Raw genomic sequence first — 27,426 nt, forward strand, 5'->3', positions numbered from 1 at the left:
ATTATGAGTGATCATGAAAAAGGTAAAAGCTGCCAACAACTTTTATAAACTTATTTATCTTAATTTTCTGTAAAAACAATTACCTACATTATAATATATGATAAAATTTAACGTAATTTTCTTATATGGGTTATATATTGCAGTGATAAAATTGAGCCTGTCTAGCACAAAAATCTCCGAAAACAGTTTCTAGTTAGGCCTATTACTTATTAGAAAGATTTTTTGTTTCTTTTACTGTCAATGTGTGTCCATACCATCGCGGTCTTCACAGTTTTCTTAGAATTACAAGCCTAGAATAATGAATATTTATTGCGAAATCATTGAATATATTAAACAAATAGTAGTCTAAAAAATAACATTAATGTTGAATAATACAATGGGCTGAAGAGTATTTTATTATTTCAGTTTTACATCCTTATTAGAAGGTCGTCTGCCAATGAAAATTTATTTTAGAGTTTTGATCAAATATAGCTCTTTTCAGTTCTGAATATTCATTATTTAGTATATGTATATTCACTTTTAGGAGAAGATTTTGCCCTTGCAATGACATTTTAATGTTTATATAAGCTATAACTTAGGGTTTTCAGTTAACGCTTCATACTCTTGCTATTTATTTATTCATAGTATATACATGATACTGAAGATATAACTCCCCATGTACTATTAAATGTATTAAAATGCGTTTTATTTATTTCAAATTATTCATTCTAACTTAGATGAGTAAATAGTAGATAAACAAACATTTAAAATCATTACTGGAACGTCTTCTCTGTTCCCAAAGTACTGTACCTTGAAACGTCATTGACAGCCATTACCAATCGGTGAAGGGTAAACAACTATATTTCAAGCTATTTTTGTGAAGTAACTCTTAACCAAGTAAGTTTCCTGCCATAAATAACCATTTGTACGTCCTTTTCCATTCTTTATTACTTTGTATAAATTCATTTTGTAATTAAAGGTACGTTATTCATAGTGTTTGGAAATTGTGGCCAGGCTAAGGCGAAGTAAAAAGTTCGTTAAATGTGTAGGAGAGCTCCGCGGAAGATCTTGAAGAATTTAAACACCTACAATTCACTATTATATCATATAGAACGCTTATATAATAGTCAATATATGAGCAGCTTCTATTTAACGAAGATATTCGTGTGTATAGTTATGTTTCACTTGGATTTTTTCTAAGTGTTTGTTTTTGTTTACTGTGTGATGTCTTGGCTAAAATGAGCTGTTTCACCGCCTTACTGCGTATGGCAGACTAGTTCTCAATGCTATTCTAACCAATAACAGGTGTTTTCTTGACGTCACACTGTTTGAAAACCAATCATGGCGGTTTTTACAAATCTAGCCAATGCTGACACTTATTACTTCACTTATCCCTGCTATTTTTCCACCAGTTACCACAGTTTACGTGAAGTTCCGCGGAGGAATATTTTTGCACGTCTCGGATCTCCCTTCAAACTGAAAAGCTCATTTTGCCGTGAAGTATGGAGCAATTAGCAGGACCTTCATCCCGTTCCGACTGTGTCACTTGTGACAATTGCTTTATTTCTTATGGGGATTTGTGTGTACATTATTCAGGGAAAGTTGATTTGCTAATTGCATTTGCTCAACGTCATGGTTTGATTTTGGCAGAGAAAAAGTGCCCTAATTGTGAAAATGTGTGCCGTATAGATTACAACAAATTAGCATTCGGTGTGATCGTAGTGTGGTTACTCGTGGGAAAAGGAAGAGGAGGTGCAATTTTTTCGTGTCTTGTTTCAAAGGTACATGGGTTGGAAACGCAAAGTTAGGCCTAGGTAGGGGTACAGGGCCCCATAGGCTAGGTTAGGTGGGTGTCTTAGGTTCGGTGGTGCCCTGAAAATTACTGTGGCCTTAAGGGGGGGTCGCAGGGGGGGCGGAGCCCCCCCCCCCCCCCCCGGTAGGCCTAGGTAGGGGTACAGGGCCCCATAGGCTAGGTTAGGTGGGTGTCTTAGGTTCGGTGGTGCCCTGAAAATTACTGTGGCCTTAAGGGGGGGTCTCAGGGGGGCCGGAGCCCCCCCCCCCCGGTAGGCCTAGGTAGGGGTACATGGCCCCTAGGGTAGGGTAGGTAGTTGTATTAGGTTCGGTAGTGACCCGAAAAATCACTTTTCTCCTCCTCCCCCCACCCAAAAACCCCGCTTCCCACTGGGGTCCCCCATAATTGTAGTAGTAGGTTTATGCTTACATTTTCTGTGTAAGAGTTAGGTGGTTGTAGGAGGATTATCTCACAGTTTCAAGGTAACTGTAGCTCTAATTTACTGTTTTCTTTCGTTTTCTACTTTTAGAAACTTTTAAATCGAGCGCGGAGGTCTCCTACACAATTACCAAAAGTTCAATGTTACCTGCAGGTAAAGTTTTCTTATTTGGCAAAGGTGGTAATCGGGTCCGTTTAAAATCTCTTAAAAGGAAAAGGTCTCTCAGAAATTGGCCAGTGTTAATTAGACTGCTGTCAATTCTAGATTTAAATTTGACTGCCTGGAAATGGCGTAACACTGCAAGCCAAGATGGCCACCGGTACCCAACCCTAAATCTTAACTCTTAACAGCTTACAGCGCCCATATCAATTACCCTGTAAGCCACGGAGGGTTGGAGTAAAGACAGAGACGCCTGGTGAAATCTAACCGAGGCCTTTGCGTCAATAGGCGTAGGAGGAGATGATGATGATGAAGCCAAGATGGCCATCAGTAGCTAACCCCAGATTTTAAGTTAAGACTCTATGGACCGAAGTTTGTGGCTTCACGAGTAGAAGTTTCGCATTTTAAGTGTATCCCTCTTGTTTCAGGTGAGAAACTGAAACTAACCTAATCTCCCCCCCCACCCCAACCTAACCTGCGGGCCGTGTTCCAACCTACTTACCTTGGGGGGGGGGGGCCTTAGACCTCCCTGCGATCAGCCTTGCACTGCCGTATTCTTAGTCGGCTGTCATCATACATGCTAATGGCCGCTATCATACATTCACCCCAAATGTGGTTATACATAGTAAGAAAAACAACAGGTTTCTTTGAAAAAGGCCATAATTTTTGGCAAAATTATAGTTACGGACAGAACATTTTGAACAAAAAAAAAAAGTTTTATCTGCAGTATATAATGTGCTTATACTGAAATTGATCATCATTTCAACTACAATTAAATCGAATATCGTTTTGATCGTTTAAGAATGGGGATTTTTTCTTTTTTTTTATTTAGAAATATAATGGTTTCTGCTCTGCCATGCGCTCGCTTCGTTGGTAGAAAAATAAAAACATCGAGCTCCTATATACTGGCAAGCGGTACATGCTGAGCTGCGCACACTAACCCCATTAATTATTATTTCTTAGATGATTAAGTTTTTGTTTGCAGAAAAAAATAAGTGTCATTCAAGGAAAACGGACTTTTTAAATAGGAAACACCAGTCTTTTAGTAGAAATAATTATCTGTCCATAACTGTAACATAAAACGGATTTTGAGCGAAGCGAAAAATTATTTTTGGGTGAGGTAGCCATGTCGTCCTGATGGAAGTTCCTTTGTTTGTAGCTTCCTAGGGTATATTTGACTACAGTGATATATCCCAGAGAATTTACCAAAGGTATCCAGAATTCTAACTCCTGGAGCGAATATCCCTTAAAGATTTTTAATAGTGGATATTGCATAATATCAGAGGACGTATTCTTGACACATCGCATAGCTATCTACACCCCTAATAGCGTTTTCGCTTCGAGGGGAAAGTGGCAAGAATATAGGAGAGCCGTTATTAAGGCAACGCTCTTACTGTACTGTAAATAGGCGCCACCCCGCCACCTCGTGGTGCCATCTAGCCATTCTTTGTAGCTTTGTAGGTGTAACAGATACAGTACATTAGGGAGGGAATCGTTATCCTTTTGTCAAAAGGAGGGCGGGTCCATCAGGACGACATGGCTACCTCACCCAAAAATAGATTTTTTCGCTTCGCTCAAAATCTGTTTGTTCCGTAACTGAATACAAACCACGCTATTTACATGGGGTAATTACTTCGGCGCAGCCGATGACGAGCCATAAAGTTTTAACGAGGGTTTCCTACCCCACCGCTAGTTAGCGGGGGGGGGGGGGGGTGGTAATTCGTCCACTTTACTTTTGGCTCGGAGAGACGACAGACCTGTCAGCTCACTCCTCTCTTTTGACTGCCATAATTTTTGTTTGCTTTTTCTTGCAGTGTTTGTGTGTGAAGTTGGCCTCTATTATCATCATGCGCACTTGCCCTGGTCTTCCCGGCCGCCCTTGTAGGACCTTTATGTTGGCTGTGGAGACGGATCCGCACTCCTTATGCCCTCAGTGTAGGGGCCAACGGTGTGATAGTGCTAATTTGTGTATTGAGTGTAGGGAGTGGTCTACCTCCCAGTGGGAGAGGTTTGCCCAGCGACGTAAGAAGGCTAAACGGGATCGTTCTCCTTCCGAGGGTTCTCGGGAGAGAGAAAATCCTAGGTCTTCTCCCGCCGCCCATTCCTCCTCCGAAGCTCCCGCTCGAGCGGCCTCTTCCGAGAGGCCGGCGAGCGGTAGCGTAGACCGTAATATTGATATTGTTGACCGATCCCCTGGTAAGGGAGAGGCCGCCGCCTACCATAGCGAGGCGGCTGCTCCTCCCCCCTTGGAGGAGGTAGTTATGTCTAACAAGGATCTTTTTCAGCTTTGGGCTTCCTTGGGGCTACAGGGTTCGCCCTCCAAGGAAGCCCTGTTTGACATGGTCAAACGGGGTGCGGACGCCGAGCAATCGGCAACTACAGCGAAGATAGATCCTCTGTTTGTGGTTGACGTAGTTGTTTCGGAAACGTCCCATGGATCTTTCCAAACACCTGTTTCTGTGGCTGAGGTATCTGAAGGCTCTGTCTCTCCCTCTGAACACACTTGGAGGGAGGAGCTGAGTCCTACGGTCTCTCCTTCCACTGAGATTCCCTCTCGAGGGAGTTCTCTGGTAGAGACGCCTCTTCGGAGGCCCCATGATGGTCAGCTTGCTGATCCTACGTCCCCTCGTGGGCGTATAAGGCGGAAGGCTCGCCCTCCCCTTTGCCGTAGAGGCCTTCCTTCTCCCTTTAAGGGAGTTAGGAGGCGCCTCTTCGGCTCGTCGTCCCCACAATCCTCTGCGGAGGAGACGACTCGCCGTTCTCCTGTCCTGCCAGCTACCACCCTAGACCTCTCTGGGATCGTTCGAGATCCCCTTTGGAGGATGGTCGTCCTTCGGGACAAGGGTCTCCTCAACCATCTACGTCGAAGGCTGCTGATGCGCTTGACGTGCCCCCTGAGTCTGCCACTGCGCAATCTCCAGGCCCTTCGGGGTCTCAGGGCCTTGAGCGCAAAACTGCGCCTCTCGTCTCTAAGCGTAAGGCTCTGCCTGCGCCTGTTGCTGTTGTTCCTGATGTTGCTGACAAAGCGCTTCGGTGCTCACCGTTAGGTGTTCGCGCCTCTGATCCTGTTACGCGCCAGGCATCGACAGCTGTTCCTGATGCAGCGCGCAAGCACTCAAAGGCGCCCACGCGCCCACCTTTACCAGCGCTGCCGCGCCCTTCCAGTTCCTGTTACATCGCGCGCGGTCCCAAAGGTTCCTGAGTCGGCGCACAGGCGCCCACAGGTTCCTGCGGACTCATCGCGCCCTATGGGGGAAAAACGCGGCGCGCGTTCACCCCCAGTTAATGTTCCACCGTGCGCGGTCCAACAAGTTCCAGAGTTGGCGCACAGGCGCCCACAGGTTCCTGTGGACTCGTCGCGCCCTATGGGGGGAAAGCGCGATCGCCCCCGGTTCCTGTCACTTCACGCGCGGTCCAAAAGGTTCCAGAGTCGGCCCACAGGCGCCCACAGGTTCCTGCGGACTCGTCGCGCCCTACGGGGGAAGAACGCGACGCTCGTTCACGCGCGATTCCCTCCTCAGCGCTCACGCGCTCTCCATCGCATCCAGCTGTCGCCTTGGATTCTTCGCGCTGTAAAGGAGGTTCGCGATGCGCGTTCACGCGCTGTTCCTGTTCCAGCTCCCGCGTGTTCTGCAACGCTATCGCGTGTCGCGCCGACTCAGCACGTGGCTCCAGAGATGGCTAAGTCAGCGCACAGGCGCTCACAACCCTCTCTGGAATCGCGCGAGTCTGTTGCCGACACTATCGCGCGCGACGCTCATCTGTCGTGCCCAGTTCCAGCTACGCGCCCTGTGCCTGTGTTCAAGGCAACTGTAAGCGTTCCTCATGCCGTTCGAAACCCGCGGCCTCCGAAACAGCCTGTTCCGGATACGCGCTACGCGCGCCGACGATCGCCAGCGAGGTTAACGACCTCGCAGGCGAATAGGGCGATCCCTCCCGACCGTCGCCCGCAGGTCTCTCGAGACTCTGCTACAGTTCTATCGCCTTCGCGGCGAGTTCTCCCGGACACGCGCCCAGGTGCCCCTGTCATATCGCGCCCTTCTGGGTCTCACCAGGTCGCTGCGCTCCCGCGCGTTCGGCCAGTTCCTGATCGCTGTACACCAACGCCTTCACCTACTCGCTCTCGCGGCCTTATTCCGGCTCGCTCTCCAAGGCCTGATTGCGCCATTGATCCATCTGCGCGACAATCGACTTGTGCCCGCCCCCGCTCACGTGGGCGCGTGCGTGATTTTCCAGCATCGCCTGCCCGCTCGCGATTTTCCAGCTTCGCGATTTTCCAGCTTCGCGTTACAATGACGCGCGCGACCCTTTGCCGGGCCCGGTTCACGAGCCCCAGCGCGCGCGCCGGCAGGCGGATTCTTCCTTGTCGCGCTCCACCCCCCGCAAGCGCAGACCAGCGCACTCGCCAGAAGGGGGCCGCTCCCCGGAAAGGTCTCGGGATTCTTCTTTTTCAGTCCAGAAGGCGAACCCTCGTTTGTTAAACCCTCCTAGGGATCCGTCGATCCCCTTCCCTCCAGAGGGAGTGTCTGACAGCGCCGCTGTCAGTCAACAGCCGTGGTTCGATACCCTCCTCAGAGCTCTTGTGCGGGCTATTAAGCCAGCCACCTTTGACTCGGGTCGCGAACCAGTGGCAGTTTCCTCCCCCCTGAAGAGAGGAGTTTCTCCCGTGGATCCTCCTCCGAGACCTAGGCTATCCCCTTGCAGATCCTTAGGCAAGGTTCCTACTCCTCCTCAGACCTTCTCGCCCTCCCTTGCGGAGGAGGAATACCCCTCCTCAGGGGAGTCGGTCGGAGAGGATGTCTTCCCATCGCACCAATGGAGGAAGATCATCCCCCTCCCGAGAGGTCCCCTCGTCTTGAGGTGGAGAAGGACCTACCCCCTTCGCTCTTGGAGTCCTGTATCCCTCCCAGGAGGGAATCTAAGGACTCTAAGACTATTCCTAAATCATCGGCCAGGATCAGACAGGAGCAGCATAGGGCGGTCGAGGATGCCCACGTGTCCCCCCAGGGAGAGCCCTTGGGGACAGGAGACTTCGCTGCAAGTCCATCGGGAGGCGAGCGCCAGGAGTCAGAACATGCATTCTGGCAAGTCCTGTCCCTCATGAGGAGTCTAAACGGGATCCCAGATCCTGGGGTCCCTCCTCGTGAAGGGCAGGACACAGTCCTGGATCGTATCTTTGGCACTCATAAGCCCTCTAGGGCCAGTGCAGCTTTACCCTGGTCTCAGGGGATGAAGAGTGCCAGAGAGAAGATCGAGGGACAGCTCGCGGAGCTTGCCTCCTCCAGCAGGTCGAGTGCCTCCCTCCTCCTCAAGTCCATCAGAGGAGGTATTTTGAGATCCTTGAGGAGTCTTCTCTGAGTCTTCCCTTGCACCACTCCGTGGAACCCCTCACAGGTGGAGTCTCTCTTGAGAAACTCTCCAACCGGCACGTGCCCTTCTCGGCCACTGAGATCCAGAGTCAGGAGAAGGTCATTAAGTGCGCCATGCAGGCCGCTTTATGGCTAGACATCTGGCTGGGGGGTCTGGGCATTCTGGTGCGGTCCGAAGATCTCTCCAAGGAAAGCACCAGGAAAGCGCTGGAGACCTTCCTCCTCTCGGGCACTTGGACCATCGAGTTCCTGTCCCACCAGGTTGCGAGCTTGTGGGCCAACACGATCCTCAAGCGTCGGGACGCAGTTGCTGAGAGGTTTCACCAGAAGGTCCCCAGCACCGAGACTTGTAGGCTCAGACACTCTTCTGTCCTCAGCTCTGTTCGAGCCTAAGGACGTGGAGCTCACTGCCGAGAGGTGGAGGAAGTCCAATCAGGATTCCCTCATCCATAGGGCCCTGACAACAAGGCCCTACAAGCCTCCGGCGGTGCAACAGCCCCGCCCTGCCAAGGACACGAAGAAGACAACCGTCACGGCGAAGCCCAAGGTGTCTAAGCCCTTTCCTGCCAGGGGCAGAAGGGCCAAGAAGTCCTCCAAGGGGAGCAAGAACCCTAGAGGTACCGTCCGAGGCTGGAAACGCTAGGGGTGGAAATCCCCCTGCATGTCCACCAGTGGGGGATGCCTTGACGATCTCTGTGATTTCTCAAGGGTATCGCGTCCCGTTCACGGCATCTCTACCTCCCCTGACAGCGGATCCAGTGTCGTTGAGCTCTTTTGCCATGGGATCGGCAAAAGGGCAGGCCCTCCGGGCCGAAGTCCAGACCATGTTGGAGAAGAACGCGCTCCAGGAGGTCGTGGACGGGTCCCCAGGCTTCTACAGTCGACTCTTTCTTGTGAAAAAGGCGTCTGGAGGCTGCAGACCAGTCATCGATCTCTTAACCCTGAACGGGTTTGTCAAACACACCGTTCAGCATGGAGACAGCGGACACGGTCAGGCTTGCAGTGAGACCGCAGGATTTCATGTGCACTCTGGATCTGAAGGACGCGTACTTCCAGATCCCGATCCATCCGTCTTCAAGGAAGTACCTAAGATTTTGCCTAGATCACAAGATCTACCAGTTCAAGGTGTTGTGTTTCGGTCTCTCCACAGCACCTCAGGTGTTCACCAGAGTTTTCACCATCATCTCTTCGTTGGCACACAGGACCGGCATCCGTCTCCTTCGTTACCTGGACGACTGGCTGGTCCTGGCAGACTCGGAGGTATCCCTTCTCCACCACCCGGACAAGCTCCTCGAGGTTTGCCGGGATCTGGGGATCGTGGTAAACCTCGAAAAGTCTTCTCAGCAGCCCTCTCAGAGACTGGTCTATCTAGGCATGATCATAGACACCAATCTCCACAAAGCCTTCCCATCAGACGAAAGGATAGCACGGCTGAGGAAGGTCGCGAGACCTTTCCTCACTCGAGAAGAACTCCCAGCCCAATTGTGGCTTCGTCTCCTCGGCCACCTTTCCTCTCTAACCCGTCTCGTTCCCAGCAGTCGCCTTAGGATGAGATCCCTTCAGTGGTGACTGAATTCCCGGTGGAGTCAAGGCCTCGACTCCCCGGACATCTTGATCCTATGGGATCTGCGGAATAGTCGGACCTGGAGTGGTGGGTGGCAGACGAGAATCTATGAAAGGGAGTGGATCTTCTCGTCTCCCCCCCAGATTTGATGTTGTTTACGGACGCATCAAACAAGGGGTGGGGGCCCACGTGCTGAACCACAAGGCCTCCGGCCTGTGGTCAGAATCAGAAAAGTACCTTCACATAAACCTGCTGGAGATGAAGGCCGTCTTTCTGGGCCTTCAAAAGTTCCACCAAGTCCTGGCGGGTCACTCCGTAGTGGTGATGAGCGACAACACTACGGTGGTGGCTTACATCAACAAGCAGGGAGGTACCTTTTCGGAACTGCTGTCCCATCTTGCAGTAGAGATCCTGTGATGGTCCGAGGCCCACTCGATATCACTTACAGCTCGCTTCATTCCAGGCAAGAGGAATGTGCTCGCCGACAGTCTGAGCAGAGCGACGCAGATATTGAGTACCGAATGGTCTTTGGATCCTCTGATAGCCAACAAAGTCCTGACTTTGTGGGGTTCCCCGACTGTGGACCTGTTCGCTACGGCGTTGAACACCAAGCTTCTGCTGTTCTGCTCCCCAGTCCCGGACCCCAAGGCACTCTGGCAGGATGCCTTCCAATAACGGTGGGACAACGTCGACGTGTACGCCTTTCCCCCGTTCTGTCTGATGAGGAGGGTCCTCAACAAGACCAGAACATCGGTCAATCTCTCGATGACTTTGATAGCTCCGCTATGGCATCACGCGAAGTGGTTTCCGGACCTTCTGCAGCTCCTCACGGAGATCCCGAGGGAACTCCCTCCACGTCACGAGCTACTCAAACAACCACTCCAACATCTTCCACAAAGCCGTAGCTTCGCTTCGTCTTCACGCCTGGAGACTATCCAGCATCTTCTCAAAGAGAGAGGATTTTCGCAACAAGTTGCGGAAAGGATGTCTGGTCACCTGCGCAAGTCATCCGCAGGAGTCTACCAGGCGAAGTGGCGAGTTTTCTGTGGTTGGTGCCGTGGAAGGGGTCTCTCTCCCCTCGATGCCACTTTACCAGCAGTAGCGGAGTTCCTTGTGTATCTGCGGGAAGAAATGCTCCTTTCAGTCTCGGCAGTGAAAGGCTATTGCTCAGCCTTAAGTCTTGCCTTCAGGCTCAAAGGAATGGACATTTCCTCCTCGCTGGAACTGTCCCTGCTCATACGTAGTTATGAACTTACCTGCCCTCAGTTGGAAGTGAGACCTCCTTGGAACGTGGTTCGAGTCCTCAGGTCTCTTAAGAGGCCTCCCTACGAACCATTACGCCAGGCTTCGGATCGCCACCTTACCTGGAAGACGGTGTTCTTGCTAGCATTGGCCTCGGCCAAGCGAGTTGGCGAACTACATGGTCTCTCATACGACGTCGCCCATTCAAGGGGATGGGGGGAGGTGACGTTCAGCTTCGTCCCTGAGTTTGTTGCCAAGACTCAGAACCCGGGAGTGCAGGACCCTAGGTTCGACTCTTTCCAGGTCTCGAGTCTTCGTTCTGTAACAGATGACTCAGACCATCTCCTACTGTTCCCAGTTAGGAGTCTGAGGTTGTATCTGAAGAGAACAGCTGCAGTCCGGCCCCAGGTGCGAGACTTGTTTGTTAGCACCGGGCCAACGAAGAAGAGGGTCACCAAGAACACCATCTCGGCCTGGATCCGCAAGGTAATCCACCTGGCCTTGAGTTCTGACCCTCCTCCGTCACGACGCCCTAGGGCGCATGATGTCGGGCGTAGCTGCGTCCCTGGCCTTCAAGAAGAACTTTTCTGTGACGCAGGTCCTGCAAGCCGGGGTCTGGAAGCGTCAGACTACCTTCACGGCCCACTACCTGCAAGACGTGACACACAGGAGGCTCGATACGTTTTCTATCGGCCCTTTGGTGGCTGCACAACAGCTGGTTCCTAATTGGACAAGTAGCAGAGGGTTGAGGGCATTGTTACCCGGTTTTAGTCTGTGTGAATGAAAAGATCTGTCTGGCCCTTTTCTTTTCTTCATCCTCTCCTCCCTTGGAGAAAAACAGCATCCTGGTCCTTTGCACAGCTGACCTCGAACCTCTGCAGGTAAACCGTGCTTCCTTGTGTTCCTAGTATTAACTTGTAATACTGTCATGTCCCCATACCCTGATGAGGTGGTATTGGGTAGTCCTAGCCTAGATTTCCTTATTAAGGACTCCAGGTCAACTTCCTAGGACGTGTCACTGCTCACCTTCACACACAACTTATGTAGGCCGCAGCAGCCCTTGACTGCCTGCGAGGTGCAGGGACCCCGATCCTGGAGTTGCTTTATGAATTCAGGTTCGGGGCCCCCGGGCAAGCCAAAGCCAGTATGGCAGGGGACTTACCTCCCTTCCTAAGGGTTGAGTCACCCCATGTAAATAGCGTGGTTTGTATTCAGTTACGGAACAAATGACAAATTCGTAGATAATTTGTATTTTTCCTAACGATACAAACCTAGCTATTTACAGTTACGTGCCCGCCAGCCCTGTCCCCCAAGATAAGTCCTACCTCTAAGTAAAGTGGACGAATTACCGGTGTGTGTGAGGGTGGAGGGGTAGCAAGCTACCCCCCCCCCCCCCCCCCCCCAGTGGGGTAGGAAACCCTCGTTAAAACTTTATGGCTCGTCATCGGCTGCGCCGAAGTAACTACCCCGTGTAAATAGCTAGGTTTGTATCATTAGGAAAAATACAAATTATCTACGAATTTGTCATTTTTTGGGCTCAGGCCATGTCGTCCTGATGGAAGTTTACCAGATGATTAATGTATCTGTGGGTTTTCAATAGTGCCGTTCATTTCAAGATAAATTTTCCTTAAGTCTTCTGGACATAGAGAGACTTGTTGTTACCGTTATACATCATTCAACTTATCATGTCATATGTCAGTGCTTCCTGCCCCCTACAGGGAAGAGTCTGGGTAGACTTTAGGAAAAAACCCGAGGATTGTGAGTTCAAGGCACAGACTAGCAAACAGTTTGTATATTAGTGTTGTCATACGTAAAACATAGTTTGTACTTAGATGGTATTGATCTGTGTAGGTTACTGAAAACCTCCCAGGTCTGGTTGTTAATAGAGACAGACAGGTTTATATATATGAAGGAAACCTTAATTCAGTAAGATAAACAGTTTAGTACAATTAGTCCTTACCTGGTTCCTTTGAACAGTAATAACCTCAGTTCCTTGTGTTTTCCTAGATATCAATAGGATCAAAAGATGCTCTGACATTCATATAAGTTTAGAATATTTGGCGCGAAATGAGACACAAAGATTCCTACTATAGTTTATTACAAAAATAAAAAAAATAGAAATCATAGTTGTAACAATCAACTACAATTACAATTTATGCTGAATAAATCTGCATAAGAGCATAATTTGTAATAACAGAAATAGATAAAGCTTCACCTGAAAAGGGAACACAAGCCACTTATGGGAAATATGTAAAGATTTCACTATATATTCTGTTGTTACAAGGAACACTATGCATCTAAATATGCATGGCACACGTGTTAGTCTATTATGCTTAATGTCACCTGTGTAGTTAGAATAGTATATAGTGTCGTCACTAGACACATTATTCACATGATATACCTTAAGAGTCTATCATGTACACCCTTCACTAAAAGTCCCAAATAGTGCACAGTTCTTCGCAGAAGTCAGGCGGCAGGTTTTAGAACACTACCTGCTGCCACCACAAAATGCTTTATCTCCTTTAATTGCTTCGCGTAGTGTTTGAAGAAGACTCTGGATGACTTCCACCTAGTATAAGCGCGAAGGCTTTCAAACGACATAGTCTGAAAGAAATTTAGAGACGAGGCAACTTTCCTCGGATCATGACCTGCAGGTGTACTGTCTGGATCCGCTCTGCGAATAAAATAGGTGATTTTTGCCCTTATCTTTTTCAAGGATAACGTTGAACCAGATGTTTCTCCCCTGAAAAGCTGTCCTCCCTTAAAGTCTGAAGTTTGACGAAGATAGACCTTTAGGCATTCCACTGGGAAGAGGGATGCTTCTTCCTTCAGAGGGCAGATTCTCCAGGGACCCCATCTCTTAGTGGGCAGCTCGTTCTTGGCGAGAAACGTTGGCTCCGGAAAGAGGTTCAGTTCTCCGCAGTTTGTGAACTGAATGTGGCCATCATCCCTCGAGAGGGCCACTATTTTGCTGACTGGCTCCCGAGGCTAGTGCAAATAAGAATATCACCTTTTGAGTCAAGTCCTTTAGCGAACAATCTTCATTGTTCAGAGTTGATGCTAAGTGAAGAACCTTGTCCAGAGACCATGAAATGGGCTTTGGAGGAGCTGCGGGCCGAAATTTAGCGCAGGCTTTGGGAATCATGTTGAAGAATTCGTTAGAGAAGTCTACCTGGAAGGCATAAAGCACTGGTCTGGTTAGGGCAGATTTGCACGTAGTGATCGTATTGGTTGCTAGGCCTTGTTCATGGAGATGGATGAAGAAGGAAAACAATAATCCGTAGAAATCTCCTTAGGTTTCTTTGCCTTGACAAAGGCGACCCATTTCTTCCAGGAAGACTTTTATTGTCTTCTTGTTGACTTTTACTTGTATTCTTCTAAGAAGTCAATACTGTCCTTTGAAATCCCGAACCTTTTCTTGACTGCTAAGGTGAGAAAATCATGAGATGAAGGTTCTGGGACTTTTGTGATGAAGCCGAGACAGTCAATTTCTGCACTTGCTGAGTCAGAACTGGATCCGGCAACGGGATCAGCTTCAGGCGTAGTTCCGTTACTAGGGGGAACCAAACGCTGTTGGGCCACTTGTGGGCCACTATCGCTGCTGTCCCGTGAAAGGATCTCAGCTTGTCGAGGACTTTCAGCAGAAGGTTGGTTGGAGGGAACAGGTATATCTTGGACCATCTGTTCCAGTCTATAGACATCACATCCGTTGCTTCCGCTAGATGGTCGCTTAAGCTAGATGGTCCTCGTACGGGGCTACATACCGGGGTAGCTTCTTCTTCTTGTCGCTCGTTGCGAAGAGGTCTATCTGCAGTCCTGGGACTTTGCGTAAGATGAAGGAGAATGATCTTGCGTCTAGGGACCATTCTGACTCTACTGGGTTGAACCTGGAAAGAGCGTCCGCCGTCACATTGCGGAATCCTTGAAGTTGGACTGCTGACAAGTGCCATCTCTTCTTCTCTGCTAGTTGGAGGATGGCCAGTATTACTTGATTCAATTGAGGCGATCTCGAGCCCTGTCGATTTAGGCATCTCGATGTGGATCGAGCAGCGAAGTTTCAGTTTCTTCAGTGAGAGAAAAACTGCCATGGCTTCCAGAAAGTTGATGTGGAAGGTTTTGAAGATGGGAGACCAGGTTCCTTGGACTTTCTGATGATGAAAGTGGCCTCCCCACCCTTCCTTTGAGGCATCCTTGTGAACGGTGGCTGACGGTGGAGGTGGTTGCAAGGGTACCTTCTTCTTTAGGTTCTTGACCTTCGACCATGGCTTGAGTAGGGATCGCAGACGATTCGGTATAGGTCTCTTTAGATCTCTTCGAGCGTTTGATGAGTATTTTCTCCAAACTCCTGATGCAGCTTTTAATTGTGCTCTCAACACTGGATCTGTCACTGAGGCAAACTGGAGGGACCCCAGCAAACTCTCCTGTTGCCTTCTTGATATCCAGGCGGATTGAAGGAGTCTCTTGACAGATCCCGCTATCTCTTTCCTCTTCTTTGATGGAATGGAAAGGCAGTGTGACTGTAAGTCCCAGTGGACACCCAGCCACTGGAACGTCTGAGCTGGAGAAAGACGAGACTTTTCCAAGTTGATCTTGAATCCTAGATGTTCCAGGAACTGGATCACTTCCTTGGAGGCTTGCATGCACTCCTCCTTGGATGCTGCCCACACCAGCCAGTTGTCCAGGTAGGCTACTACCTGAATTCCCTTTAGGCGTAATTGATGAATGACTGCATTCGCAAGCTTGGTGAATACCCTTGGAGCTATGTTTAGGCCAAAGGGCATGGCTCTGAAGACGTATTGTCTTTTCTGTAGTTTGAACCCTAGGTAGGGGGAAACTTGACAGTTGATTGGCACGTGCCAGTACGCATCCGTCATGTCTATGGAGACTGTATATGCCTGTTTGGGCAAAAGGGGCCTTATGTGTTGAAGCGTCAGCATTCTGAACTTGTAGTTCACTATGAACTTGTTGAGTGGTGATAGGTCCAGAATGACTCTGAGCTTTTCCGAGTCCTTCTTCGTAACACAAAATAGCCTTCCTTGGAATTTGATGGATTTCGCCCTTCTTATAACTCTCTTGTTTAAGAGTTCCTGAACATATTCTTCCAATTTGGGTGTTGAGTGTTGGAAGAATTGAGGGAAGTTGGGTGGAGTTGTGTTCCAGCTCCACCCTAGTCCATTCTTGACTAGGCTGTGGGCCCAGGGATCGAAGGTCCAGTGATCCCGAAAGAGGAGAAGTCTCCCTCCTACCGGTAGCATTTCACTTTGAGTGCTGGTACGAGGATTTACCTCCTTGGCCACGTCCACGTCCACCTCTGTTGCCCCTGCCTCTGGAGGGGTGTTTAGAGGATCCTCGAAAGGAACCTCGAGACTTCCGTCTAAAGGTCGTTGACTGCCTTTCGAAAGCTGGGGTGAAAGCGGGCGACACAGTCGCCACCGTCTGGGAGACCAGTTGGAAGGTGGTGGTTGGCTGTGCTACAGTCTATTGCACCGTGGCCATGGGAAGCTGTTGTTGTTCCCTGGGACGAGAGGGCACTCTTGGTCGTTTCGTCTTCCTTTTTGGCTGGGGACCCTCGTCAGCGGAAGACTTCCTCTTGGAGGACGATCCCCACTTGGAGAGGAGATTCCTATTATCCGTTGCGGCTTTGTCCACGACCTCTTTGACCACTTTGCTTTGGAAGAGGTCTTTTCCCCAGGTGTTGGAAGCTATCAGCTTCCTTGGTTCGTGCCTCACCGCAGCCGAGGCGAACACAAACAGGTCTGGTGACCGTCGCCAGATGAGCCTTGGCGAAGACCATGTACATGTCTGGGGTTTCAGATATGCTTGCCATTGTGTCTAGCCCCGTCTGCAGAGACATTGAAGCGGCAAGACGTTCTTTAGTCTCCTGCTCTCTGCGCAGGAGAAAGTTCGACAACTTGGGGAGGTCTTCACCGAACTGTCGTCCGGCAATGTCTGCCTCCAGCTTCCCGACTGTGAAAGTGTTGTGAACATCTTTCCAGTCCGCATCATCCGATGGAAAGGCGAGGGAAAAGGGTCTACACTCTTCGAGTGTAGGACAGGGTTTCCCTGCCTCAACCGCCTTTAAGGCGGCCTTAAACCCTTTGTCCATAAAGGGAAAGGCACGAGAGGGATCAGCAATAAAGGAACGGTGCTTTTTGCTGAGAGCCGGCACCTTGGAGCTAGTAAAGGCCCTCTCTTTCAATGTGTTGGTAAATAAGGCCTGGGCCTTGGGGAGGTCAAGAACGATGACCTCTTTCGGCTCTGTCTCCTCTTTGGACGAAGGTTCCGTCCTCAGGCGGACATAGCAATCCGGATAGGCCCCTTTGCTGGGCCAGAACTCTACATCATCCACTAGGACCATGCCCAGTTTCTCAGAGAGGAAGATCTTCCCCCCTGACATCGGCATGTGCTCCGCATACCTCCAAGGATTGACGTAAGAGAAAGCAGGAAGATCCTTGATGTTTAGCTTCTTCGGGGCTAAACGCGTTGCCACGAGCTGATGCATCTCCGTCCGAAGAGAAGCCTCCTTCTCAGACGATTTCTTTTGCATGTCCTGGAACATGGACAGAAGTGAGTGCAGCGTACTCGTGATCGAATCCAACCGGGGGGCAGAAGAAGAGGTCGAAGGCACCAGCTCGGCCACCGTAGCAGAAGAAACCGAAATCGTTTCGGCTTTCTCGGTCTCGCCTTCAGGGGGTACGTCATCCTCCTGTTCCAGTTCTTCCACCAGGAGATTGTGTTCAGTCTCCTCTGAGACAACTGACATGTTGTCCTCAAGCTGGATGCCCTTCAAGCCGTACGATACAACAGATTCTATCGGAATCTGGACGAGGGGAATCTCAGGTTGAGCCTGGGGAACGATTGCATCCGAAGATGCCCTAGGGAACAGACAGTCCCTCATCCTCTCATTAGGAAGATATGGGCCAGAGGTGTTCTTCTGAAAACCCCTGAGCCATTTTCGCAACGTCTCTCTTGCTGCATCCCTTGACTCTGTAGACTTTTGATCATCAAAAGCCTCCTTAACAAGTTTGTTACAAACGGTACATACCTGTGGGTCCCAGTATTTCAAAGATCCCTTCGTGACTGCGCAGCGAGCGTGGGCCCTGCACATGTCATGTCCGCAGAAGTTCCTACTGCGGACCCTGCAGAAGTTGTTCCCGCACTCGGGATGCTCCTCCTGTAAAGAAAGAAAAGCATATAAGTATTCGGTGAAATTCTCAGATTTCATCATACATATTTTTTTTAAATATATAGCTTAGGATAGGGTAAGCTAGAAAAAAGGAAAAGACACCTACTTGTGTCTCCTGTCCAGCCCACTGCTGTGACCTCCTTCAATATTGAATACTAAATTCTTAACGAATTTGGGAAGATAATATCCTTGGATATAAAGTGTCTTCTTAATACTGTCTTCTAGATTCAATATTGGGGAATTGGTAATGGTTGTTAACCATTAAAAAGGCAGAGAGAATCGCTCTCTTAGATGTGATGGTCTCACAATGGGCTGCCCATGAGCACCTTGTAGGTTGGAAAAAATTAGTATGGGCTACAGCACTGACTGCTGGCGGCATGCCGCCAGCACTGCCGTGCCTGCCGGCATGTTCTGGGCTATGGAAGGTAAGCACTGCCTTCAGGGTGATGGGCAGCAGGTCGCCGGCAGTTGCTCTGCCGGCGGCATGCTGCCAGTACTGCTGTGTCTGTGGGCATTCGCCGGTAGGTTCCAGGCTTATGGAAGGCAAGTACTGCCTTCAGGATGATGGGCGGCAGGTCGCCGTCAGCCAGAGGGTCCCTCTATCAAGTAGGACCCGGCGGCAGCTGGCGGCTAAATGTCTAGACTTTGGGTGGCCGGCTGCCGGCAGACAACATAGTTAATGGCGGCCGGTCAGAGTATGCTTATTGCCTTTGATCGTCGATCAGCGGCGCCCATGGCAAGTGGCGGCAGAGCTAACTGCCGGCAGGCGTCCAACATGGCTCGGCAGTCGGCCCAGAATGAGGAAAGGCAAAGGAAAAGAAGGATGGAGGAAGGCAAAGGCTCAGCCTTGCCGGCCTACATCCGGAATGAGGGTTCAAATGGAACGGGGAATTAAATTCGGGCTTCCATCTAACCATATCCCATCCATATTGGTAGCATGGATATGGAAGGCAGTCCAATGGAGGGCTGAAGAACACTCAAATAAAGATGGGGGCTCCTGCCGGCAGCCGGCGGCAGACAGGAGACCCCAGGCCAATTCTTCAGAATACCCATAGGGTCGAATGTAGAATGACGGCCAGGGTGTGTGATGGCTAGGCCAACACAAAAGGGACAGCAGGGGAGGGGCAAGGGTCCTATAGGTGAGGTAATACCCGAAGGCACTACCGACCTGGGCGATTCTGATCCCATAGTAGACGACCTCATAGTTGGGGAATTCAATTCCCCAGGTTGGGTTAGTCTAGGTGAGAAGGCGACACCCAGGACGCAATCTCAAAAGGGAACGGAATCTCGTACCAGAGATCTCAGGCAGGGGAAGAATTCAATTCTTCGGCTTAAGATCTAACAGCACAGGACTGTGTGCTAGGCCAAGGGAGGAGGAATTGTCATATAAGACCTCCAGGGTATGGCCTAGGGAGGTCTAGCCTCCTGTAAAGGCAACCTAACCTGACTTGGGAAATCATTTTACCAAGACGGACGGATGTCAAACACAGACATTCTACTCTGATGTCCCGTTCTAGGCTCAAAACCGACTCAGTGGTTAATAGAAAGAAACGGAACGGCCCAGTAAAGATTTGCCAGAACTCAGTTCAGGGCAAAGCTAACCGAGGGTAGCCTAGGCTAGTCAGAGGGAAGAGGAATTGCTCTTAAATTCTGCTAGGAGATTGGTATTGGCTTGAAAGGTATAGGAGGTGTTAGTCTCCCTTAAAAGACAATACAAGAGCAATTGGGGACATGTATGAAAGTATACTAAAGCCCCTAGGCTAGTAGCCTAGGTGCAGTGAGAATCGTTCACCGAAACTCTTTCGTATACTATCTTGGAAGAGGAAAATTTTATGCAGTAATATCTTAAATGTATAAAATATTGCCTGAGCTTCAGTAAAACTTTACCAGGAAGGTTATATCATGCATGAAGTGTGAAGGTGCCTAGGCTAGGAAGCCTAGCACTCCTGAGGCTTGAAATACTTAGCCAAATTCACGACAACAATGACATAATATAAAAATCCCTAGCTAAATTGCTAAATAGCTAAAGTTAAAAAGCAAGCGATGCCGGGAAAGTTGTTCTGGATAACTAAATGTACAGAAAGAACGACCGCGTCCATGACGCCATCCGGCTGGCAACAGCTCTTGTTACATTAATTACGATCTGAATCGAAGAGTAAAACTGGCAAGAGCTTACATTTACACAATTCAAAGATATTACTTAACTTTCCAGAAGCAGATGAGGCTGGTGAAGACATCATAGCAACGAAATAAGTCCAAAATAGCAAGAGATAACACGGGATAAACCCCGGTCAGCAAAGCTACAAGGGAAAGAATGGCTAGATGGCGCCACGAGGTGGCGGGGTGGCGCCTATTTACAGTACAGTAAGAGCGTTGCCTTAATAACGGCTCACCTATATTCTTGCCACTTTCCCCTCGAAGCGAAAACGCTATTAGGGGTGTAGATAGCTATGCGATGTGTCAAGAATACGTCCTCTGATATTATGCGATATCCCCTATTAAAAATCTTAAAGGGATACTTGCTCCAGTTAGAATTCTGGATACCTTTGGTAAATTCTCTCGGATATATCACTGTAGTAAAATATAACCTAGGAAGCTACTAACGAAGGAACTTCCATCAGGACGACATGGCCTGAGCCCATAAAATAATTTATTTCATTCTCAATTGAATAATTTAGATCTTCTCTAATATATCTTAAGGTAATGGGCACCACTCAGTGGGAATGGGAATTCTTAGGTGGGGAAAATTTACTGGTGAATTGATAAATAATGGTAAAACTAACTTTGTCTATTTTATGCATAATTCTCTGGGATGCACAATAAATCCATGAAAAATTGCACATTACTGCATCCTCTTCCTTCAAAATATTTGTTTACATTTTACCTGGAAGGGGGTTCCGGGGGCTAACCCTCTGTCCAGGTTTGTGACCTGGGAACGGGGATCCGGATGGCGTGCCCTCTCGGCTAGGTCGGTGACCTGGGTAGTTTTGTAACCTGGAAAGGGGGTTCCGGCAGCTTGCCCTTCGTTAGGCCTGTGACCAGGGAGCTACGAAGTTAGGTTAGGTTGTGCCCTGTTACGAATCTGAAGAGAGTTGAATAAGCAGGGTTTTTTCCTGTTTTTGCCTATCCAAAGTCTGGGATCTGGGATCCCACCACTGTCCTTCGGGAAGGAGGGGTGATAACAGAAAAATGGTTTATTTTGCGGTGGAAATATGGGTCAAATTCATTGAAAGTGCAATATTTAAAGTAGGAAATTAGTTTTTTTTATTGGAAATGTAGTTCCGTGGTGTTCGATAATTTGACCATTTTTATAGTATTTTGGCAACTACCTCCACTTGAGAATTTCATGAACAGCTCTAGGGGAGCATCACATGTTAGAGATACAGGATAAAAACCATGGTCAAATATTTAGCTGTCAAGAGTAAAATGGAATTTTTTACTGAAAATCTTTAATTATAGAACAGTAAAATGTTGTTCAGGAAATTTCAACTCATATGATTAAATAGATTTTTGCAAATACACCTCTTTGTATACCATGTACTACTGGCGGTAACCTTGGTTAACGCAGTTACAGATTTTGATTTAAATTTAGCAGTTTCCCAAGAGTGGGCAGTACCGCCGCCCTGTTGATGATTTCCGATCATCTCTATTCCATACTTTAGAAATATTATTGCTATTAATTCTAAATGTCAAAGTTGAAAGAATCAAATTTTAAGCAGTATTTATATAACAGTATCAAAGCGTTTATGCAGTATTCAAGCAAGGGGGAAACGACTTCAGTAATCAGAAATTTCTTGCAATGGTAATTCCTAATTGTTTATGGTTATATTTCTTGTAATTAATTTGTTAGATACCTGCATATCGAAGGTGTTCCTTGCATAACACATTTTTAGGGTAATAGAATTACGTAAATCAAGCCTTTTAGCGTACATCCCAGTGTTTTTTTTTTTTTTTTTTTTTTTTTAAATGTGTTAATTCACTCATAGCTTATCACGCCTAAAAGCCAACCAATGATGTGTTCTGTTATTGATATTATCTAAGCCAGGGTTGTCCAAATTACAAGATAGCAAGCATGATCAAAGACTATGATTGATGGTAGGCCTACTGGGTATTTTCTCAACAGTCATCAGGACTAAACAGTTTTAAAGCCCCATTTGATCAAGTAGTCACCAGTTCTGGCCAATAGAGCCCAAGCTGATATTAATTATACGAAGCTACATCTTTTAGTATTTGTGCTCTCTCTCTCTCTCTCTCTCTCTCTCTCTCTCTCTCTCTCACTCTCTCACTCTCTCACTCTCTCTCTCTCTCTCTCTCTCTCTCTCTCTCTCTCTCTCTCTCTCTCTCTCTCTCTCTCTCTCTCTCTCTCTCTACACACAGACAAATATTTATGTATACATATATATATATATATATATATATATATATATATATATATATATAATATATATATTTATGCAAATGTATATCATAATCAGTTAAATACTTTATCCTAATTACATATTTGTTTTCTGTTTTGCAGATGGTCACTACTCATCAGCCCACCCATTCCTCTGATGAGTTGATAGGCGCGGCAATGTTGGAGTCATCTCCTCAGTCATGTATGGAACCAAGGAGACTGGCATATTCATGGTATTAAAAGGAACCATTTAGTTCAGTTCTAGGGGACCTCCCCCCTCTAATAAGTGAACCACTATATTTCAATGGAGAAAAGTTTTGGATATGTTTAGGTATAATTGGAATATGTACGATGAAATGACTGTAGGTTCTTCAGAGAGTAGGGTTCCCCTGGATTGTAGGACTTGAAAAGCAGCTCTTAAAGTAGTGAAAGTAAAGTAATAGCATAGTATCGAGATTTTAAATGCTAGTTTTTAATTTTGAAATATAAAGCCAGTCTTTAATGGTGGTCCCCTGGGAGACATGAAGTTGATTTAAAATAAGTGAACATTTAATCTATCTTTGAATCTTTTATTCTGTGACTAAATATCCTTCTGTGTCTCCTGGCTGGTGATTTCTGCATGTGGAAACCTGGCGGTGGTACATATTAAAGGATTTCGGCTCCTTTAATGTAACACAAGCATGTGGCATCAGTACTGACTGGTTGGTTAGATTTCAATACTTGATATTTTAGTTATTTATTTTTATTTTATCGTGTCTAGATTAGGTAACTTGTATATTGGATAGTGACCAGCTTTCAGATGTAGGATAAAGAGAAAAGGTTTTGTATTTCACCAGTATGGAAACTGGTAGCAAAATATTTTGAGAGAATCTCTCTCTCTCTCTCTCTCTCTCTCTCTCTCTCTCTCTCTCTCTCTCTCTCTCTCTCTCTCATTAAACCAGTTTACCCAATGAAATATTCGTCCTACGTCTTGATAATTAGCTGGGATTTGTTCTGAATGTGTTAACTGAACTCTTCATACAATTTTATTTGTTTATTTCATCTGAAATTTATTTGTTGGAATGGGAAGTAGCATACTCATTCCAGTTTTGCTCAGGTTTCCTCATTGTTGCAGGCTTACTGATACACTTCATCTTTATGTAGGTATTACTTAGGAGTTTGACAGAATGTCAAGGGACACATACTAGATAAATGGATGAGATGTTTAAAAATGCTCATTATCATGGGCATGAAAAGATTCCCCAGCATTGTTTGTGCAGTTGGTATTTGAAAGGATTTCAACCCAAAGCACTGGAAGATACCTTGAGTTTAGTGATATATAATTGTCAACAAGATAGTCTGCAAAATGTATACAGATATCATCCTGAGGTACATCTGGTATAAGTTCATCCACAAAGCAATTTTAAACTTCCTTAGCATCAATGAAATCATGTAATCCAAAGGATAATTTTAGCCACTGGCCAATATCACTGTTGTTGTCCTTGTACTCATTACCTAGTTCGAGACAAACAATGGACTGACTGATCATCAAGGTGTAATCAAATGGTTTTAACAACAGCGAACACTTTGTGAATCATTAAGACACTAAACAAAATTTATTGAAATTGCGAGTCCAATGGAAATAATCTTGGCGCGCTTTTGTAACTGCATTAACAGCGAGTTTTTGAACTCTGTAATCTTTTCAAATCTGCGCTTATGTAGTGCACTATAAGAAATGGTCCTTTTCTGGTCAAAAGCTACACCCATTTGTACTCTTAATTTTTTGGCCTATATGCCTTCTTATTTTACTTGGCCTCACGAATCATATGCTGTGATGTTTCCTCATTTTGTGTTGACATTGAATGATCTCCCTGATCCTATCGACGTCATTTGAGACATTTACCTTTTTCAGTGTTAAAGATTTTTTCAGAGGCCAGCCATATGATGTGAAGGTAACAGCTTTTGGGTTAGTGATGTGTGATAACTTGCTTATGACCATTGCATCAGCAGAACTTTTAATGTGTTATAGGTCCAAAGCAAATTGGTCTATTAGACCAATTTGTCCAAAGACATTTAGTCTAAGACTTATTTGCCCAATAGACCTATGGGTCTAATGTTAGTTACACTAAAACTGATGTAAAGGCAAAGATGAAAATATGAAAACTTAAATCAGAAGCTTGTACAGTACTTGTACAAGTGCTTTGTTATATAAATTAATATTTGTTACGTAACAGGAATACAAACCAACGCTATTTATAAGGGTATTACTTTCGGCAAAGGTGAAAGGATGAGCCATTAAAATTTAGCAACGGTTAACTACTGCACTCATTCCGCTAGTTAAAGGGGGGGAGGGGTAACTTGATACCCATTCCACTCACACACCTATGATTGAGCTCACTTTGCTTTTGGCTTGGATGGAGAGTGGTTGTTACTGCCCCTCCTCCTTGCCTTTTTTTTTTTTTTTTTCTGGGACTATCATAAATCCTTGACTTTTTAACTTGTATATGAAAACATACTTAATATTTTTATATGTTGCAGGTTTACTTTTCAGTGTTTGTGCTGCGTGTGTGCGACAGCCAAGTACGACAGGTTCTCAAGGACGGAGATCCTTACCTTCCGACCTTTCAGTCATCCCTTTGACGGATAGCCTTCCAAGCAACCTGCCTGCCGCCCCATGGGAATCATCATTGTTTGGATACTCCTCCGTACGACAGTCATCATTGTCTTCCCCTCGATGTGTTCTTAGAAGGATTTTGCTGGGGAAAGGGAGTGCGCCCCTTTTGGAGCTCTACTTCGGTCTTGCTCTTTCTGAAGGTCATCGCCGCTCACTCGTGGGCGGCCGGCAGAATACTCCGCAGGGGTAACACCTTTCCCTTTTGCGTGTTAGGTTGTGCTACAGAATGGCTTTCTTCATTAAGCAAGTAAAATTTCAACTTTTGTAATTTAACTTTTCAGCTTCGTCTCCGTGGGAACACCCTTCCCGCCAGAGGTTTTGCAGTTCCCTCAAGCAGTTATTTTTCTCAGCTGAATTAATTGTAATTCTTGTTTTTTTTTCTTTCTTTTTTTTTTTTTTTTTTTCTTTTTTTTCCCGCCCTCCTCCTGTCGATGTCAGCCGGGGAAGGGAGGGTGCAGTCCTTAATTTGTTTCTGTTCTCTCGGAGAACACCTTTCCCGTCCATGGACTAGGTGCTCCACCCAATGGAGTTTTTTGATACGTAATTTGTGTTGGTTTTCCTCAGCGATGCCGTTCTTCGTACGTCTTTGATAGCCAACGTAGAAGAGCAGTACCTTTCGTTCCCGGAGAAATCTGCTCTAACTGTGCCATCACTTTCCTGTTCTTCTACGCCTGTGGCAGCTCCTTTTCAACACGCTAACCTCAAGGAACTAGGTCCGGCTACATTTTCTCAGGTAGCCCTCGATGCAGACCTTCAACTTGAACAAGTCTTGTTGATGGGAAGCAGAGTGCTGCATGGAGGTCTGCCTCCAGTAATTGGATTTCTTCCCCTTCCAAGGGAGAGTTTTCCTTCCCAGGTGTTGGGTTCTGTTTCTCCCTTTCGAGGGAAGACTTCCCTTCATCTTCTCTTCGTCTCTCCTGCGACTGTTCCCCTTTCTTGTGAAGGGGCACCCATAGAGACTCCTCTTCGGAGACCTGTTGACGGTCGGCTTGCAGATCCATCAGTTGCTGTTCGACGTCGGGTTAGTGGCCGAAGACCTCGCTGTGAACGTCCTCCTCTTAGCCTTCTGGGTGCTTCTGCTCCGTCAGCAAAGAGACGCCTCTTCACATCCTCGCCGCCTCAGTCTTCATCTTCAGAGGAACCTACCCTGCCTGACCTTCGCTTTCGTCATCGGCCTTTCCTCAACGAACTTCGGTTTGTCATCACCTGCCAGGGAATCTCCTCCTGAGTATGTGTTGCCTCACGAGGATCACATTCCTGCGCCTGAGCTTCCAGCAGCGTTCTCCGTCTCGTCAGGTATCTGCTTAATATTCACGTGCTCGTCAGGTTCACCATTGCGAGAATTGTCCACTGTCCCGTCAGCTCGTAGATCGCCTAGCCATCGCTTACAGCTGATGACTCGTTCAACCTCTCGTAAATCCCCTGCTCCGCGAGATCGCTTGCAGTTCGATAACAATAATCCCCTGCTCGTTCAACCTCTCGTAAATCATCTGCTAAACGAGAATCACTTGCAGTTCGACAAGTGCCTGCTCTTCCATCTAACTCTCGGGAATCACCTACTATGGGTGAACTGCTTGCAGCTCAAAAATAGCATGCCTACACAACAGCGTTCTCACACTTCTCGTAAACTGAAACGGGTCAATCACCGTCAGTGTAAACGCCCAACAGTGCGTGAATCGCCTCGGCGTGAATTGTCGTCCCACCTCCTCGTCCAGTGATTCGTAGCTCGGCAATGCTTGAACACTCCTGCTCGACAATCGCCCACTCATCTCTCAACAAGCCAGCATTCGGCTGTTGCTCGGAGCGGTGTTGAGTCTAACATGTTGCTCTGCTTTGGAACATGATCGGCCGCCAGGCCGTGAATCGCTCAGCCTTCATGTCCAGCGATTCGTGAATCATATCTTCGAGAGTCACCGACACACTGCTCTCCCTCTAGTGGTAGCGATCGACCCCGCGATTTTAGCGGTATCGCTCGTCGACACTTATTAGTGTCAGACGTCAACCCCTTGTCCATTGTCAACGTTGTTGATTCGGAGAGCTCATCTGCTGACCTGCCAGCTGCTCCTGTGACTGTGTCTTCTCCATCTTCCGCCGCCGAGGTCTGCACTCCTTTCTGTCAAACATTTTTTGTGGGGAGTGTAAAGTCAGGGACACGTCTCTGCGACAAGTGTTTCCCTTTCCAGTAAAGGGTCTCACATAGAGACTCCTTTTCGGAAGCGTGCTGATCCCACGCTTGTACATTGTCGTGCCGGCTGCAAGAGACCTCGCCGTGTCCCTCCTTCGCTTCGCCTTCAGGTTGCTCCTGCTCCCTTGGCTAAAAGATGTCTTTTCACCTCTTCGCCTCCTCGGTCTTCTTCTTCGTAAGAAACTGTCCTTCCTGTCACGTTTGGTTACCAACTTTGGCCTCTGTCTGCAATCTCGTCTCGACATTCTCCGTCACACCAGCCCTTTGCCCAACGCTCACCTGCTCGACAGTCTCACCATCGTCCGGCAGAGCGTGAATCGCCTGACGATCGTCAACGAGCGACTTCTTGTGTGGTACGTAAGAGGTTAGTCACACGTGAATCGCCTACGCCGTCGTTTCCAGCTCGTGAATTGCCTGACCACTGTCAATGATCGATAACTTGTGTACCACCTAAGCGTTCGG

At 47.6% G+C, this 27,426-nt stretch overlaps 1 protein-coding gene across 2 annotated transcripts in view; it reads left to right on the forward strand.

Moving 5' to 3' along the window:
* The first annotated feature begins 785 nt into the window (after positions 1-785).
* LOC137630209 (uncharacterized) overlaps positions 786-27,426 on the forward strand; it is a 50,796-nt gene continuing 24,155 nt past the window's right edge. Inside the window, exons 1-2 of one of the 2 annotated variants that reach the window (XM_068361660.1) lie at positions 786-876; positions 22,250-22,412. The gene's annotated coding sequence lies outside the window, so the exon portion shown is untranslated. The remainder of the gene's footprint in view (positions 877-22,249; positions 22,413-27,426) is intronic. The other variant, XM_068361659.1, reaches the window with a different exon arrangement.

This window comes from Palaemon carinicauda, chromosome 38 (genome assembly GCF_036898095.1).
Source record: "Palaemon carinicauda isolate YSFRI2023 chromosome 38, ASM3689809v2, whole genome shotgun sequence".
Lineage (NCBI taxonomy): Eukaryota > Metazoa > Arthropoda > Malacostraca > Decapoda > Palaemonidae > Palaemon > Palaemon carinicauda.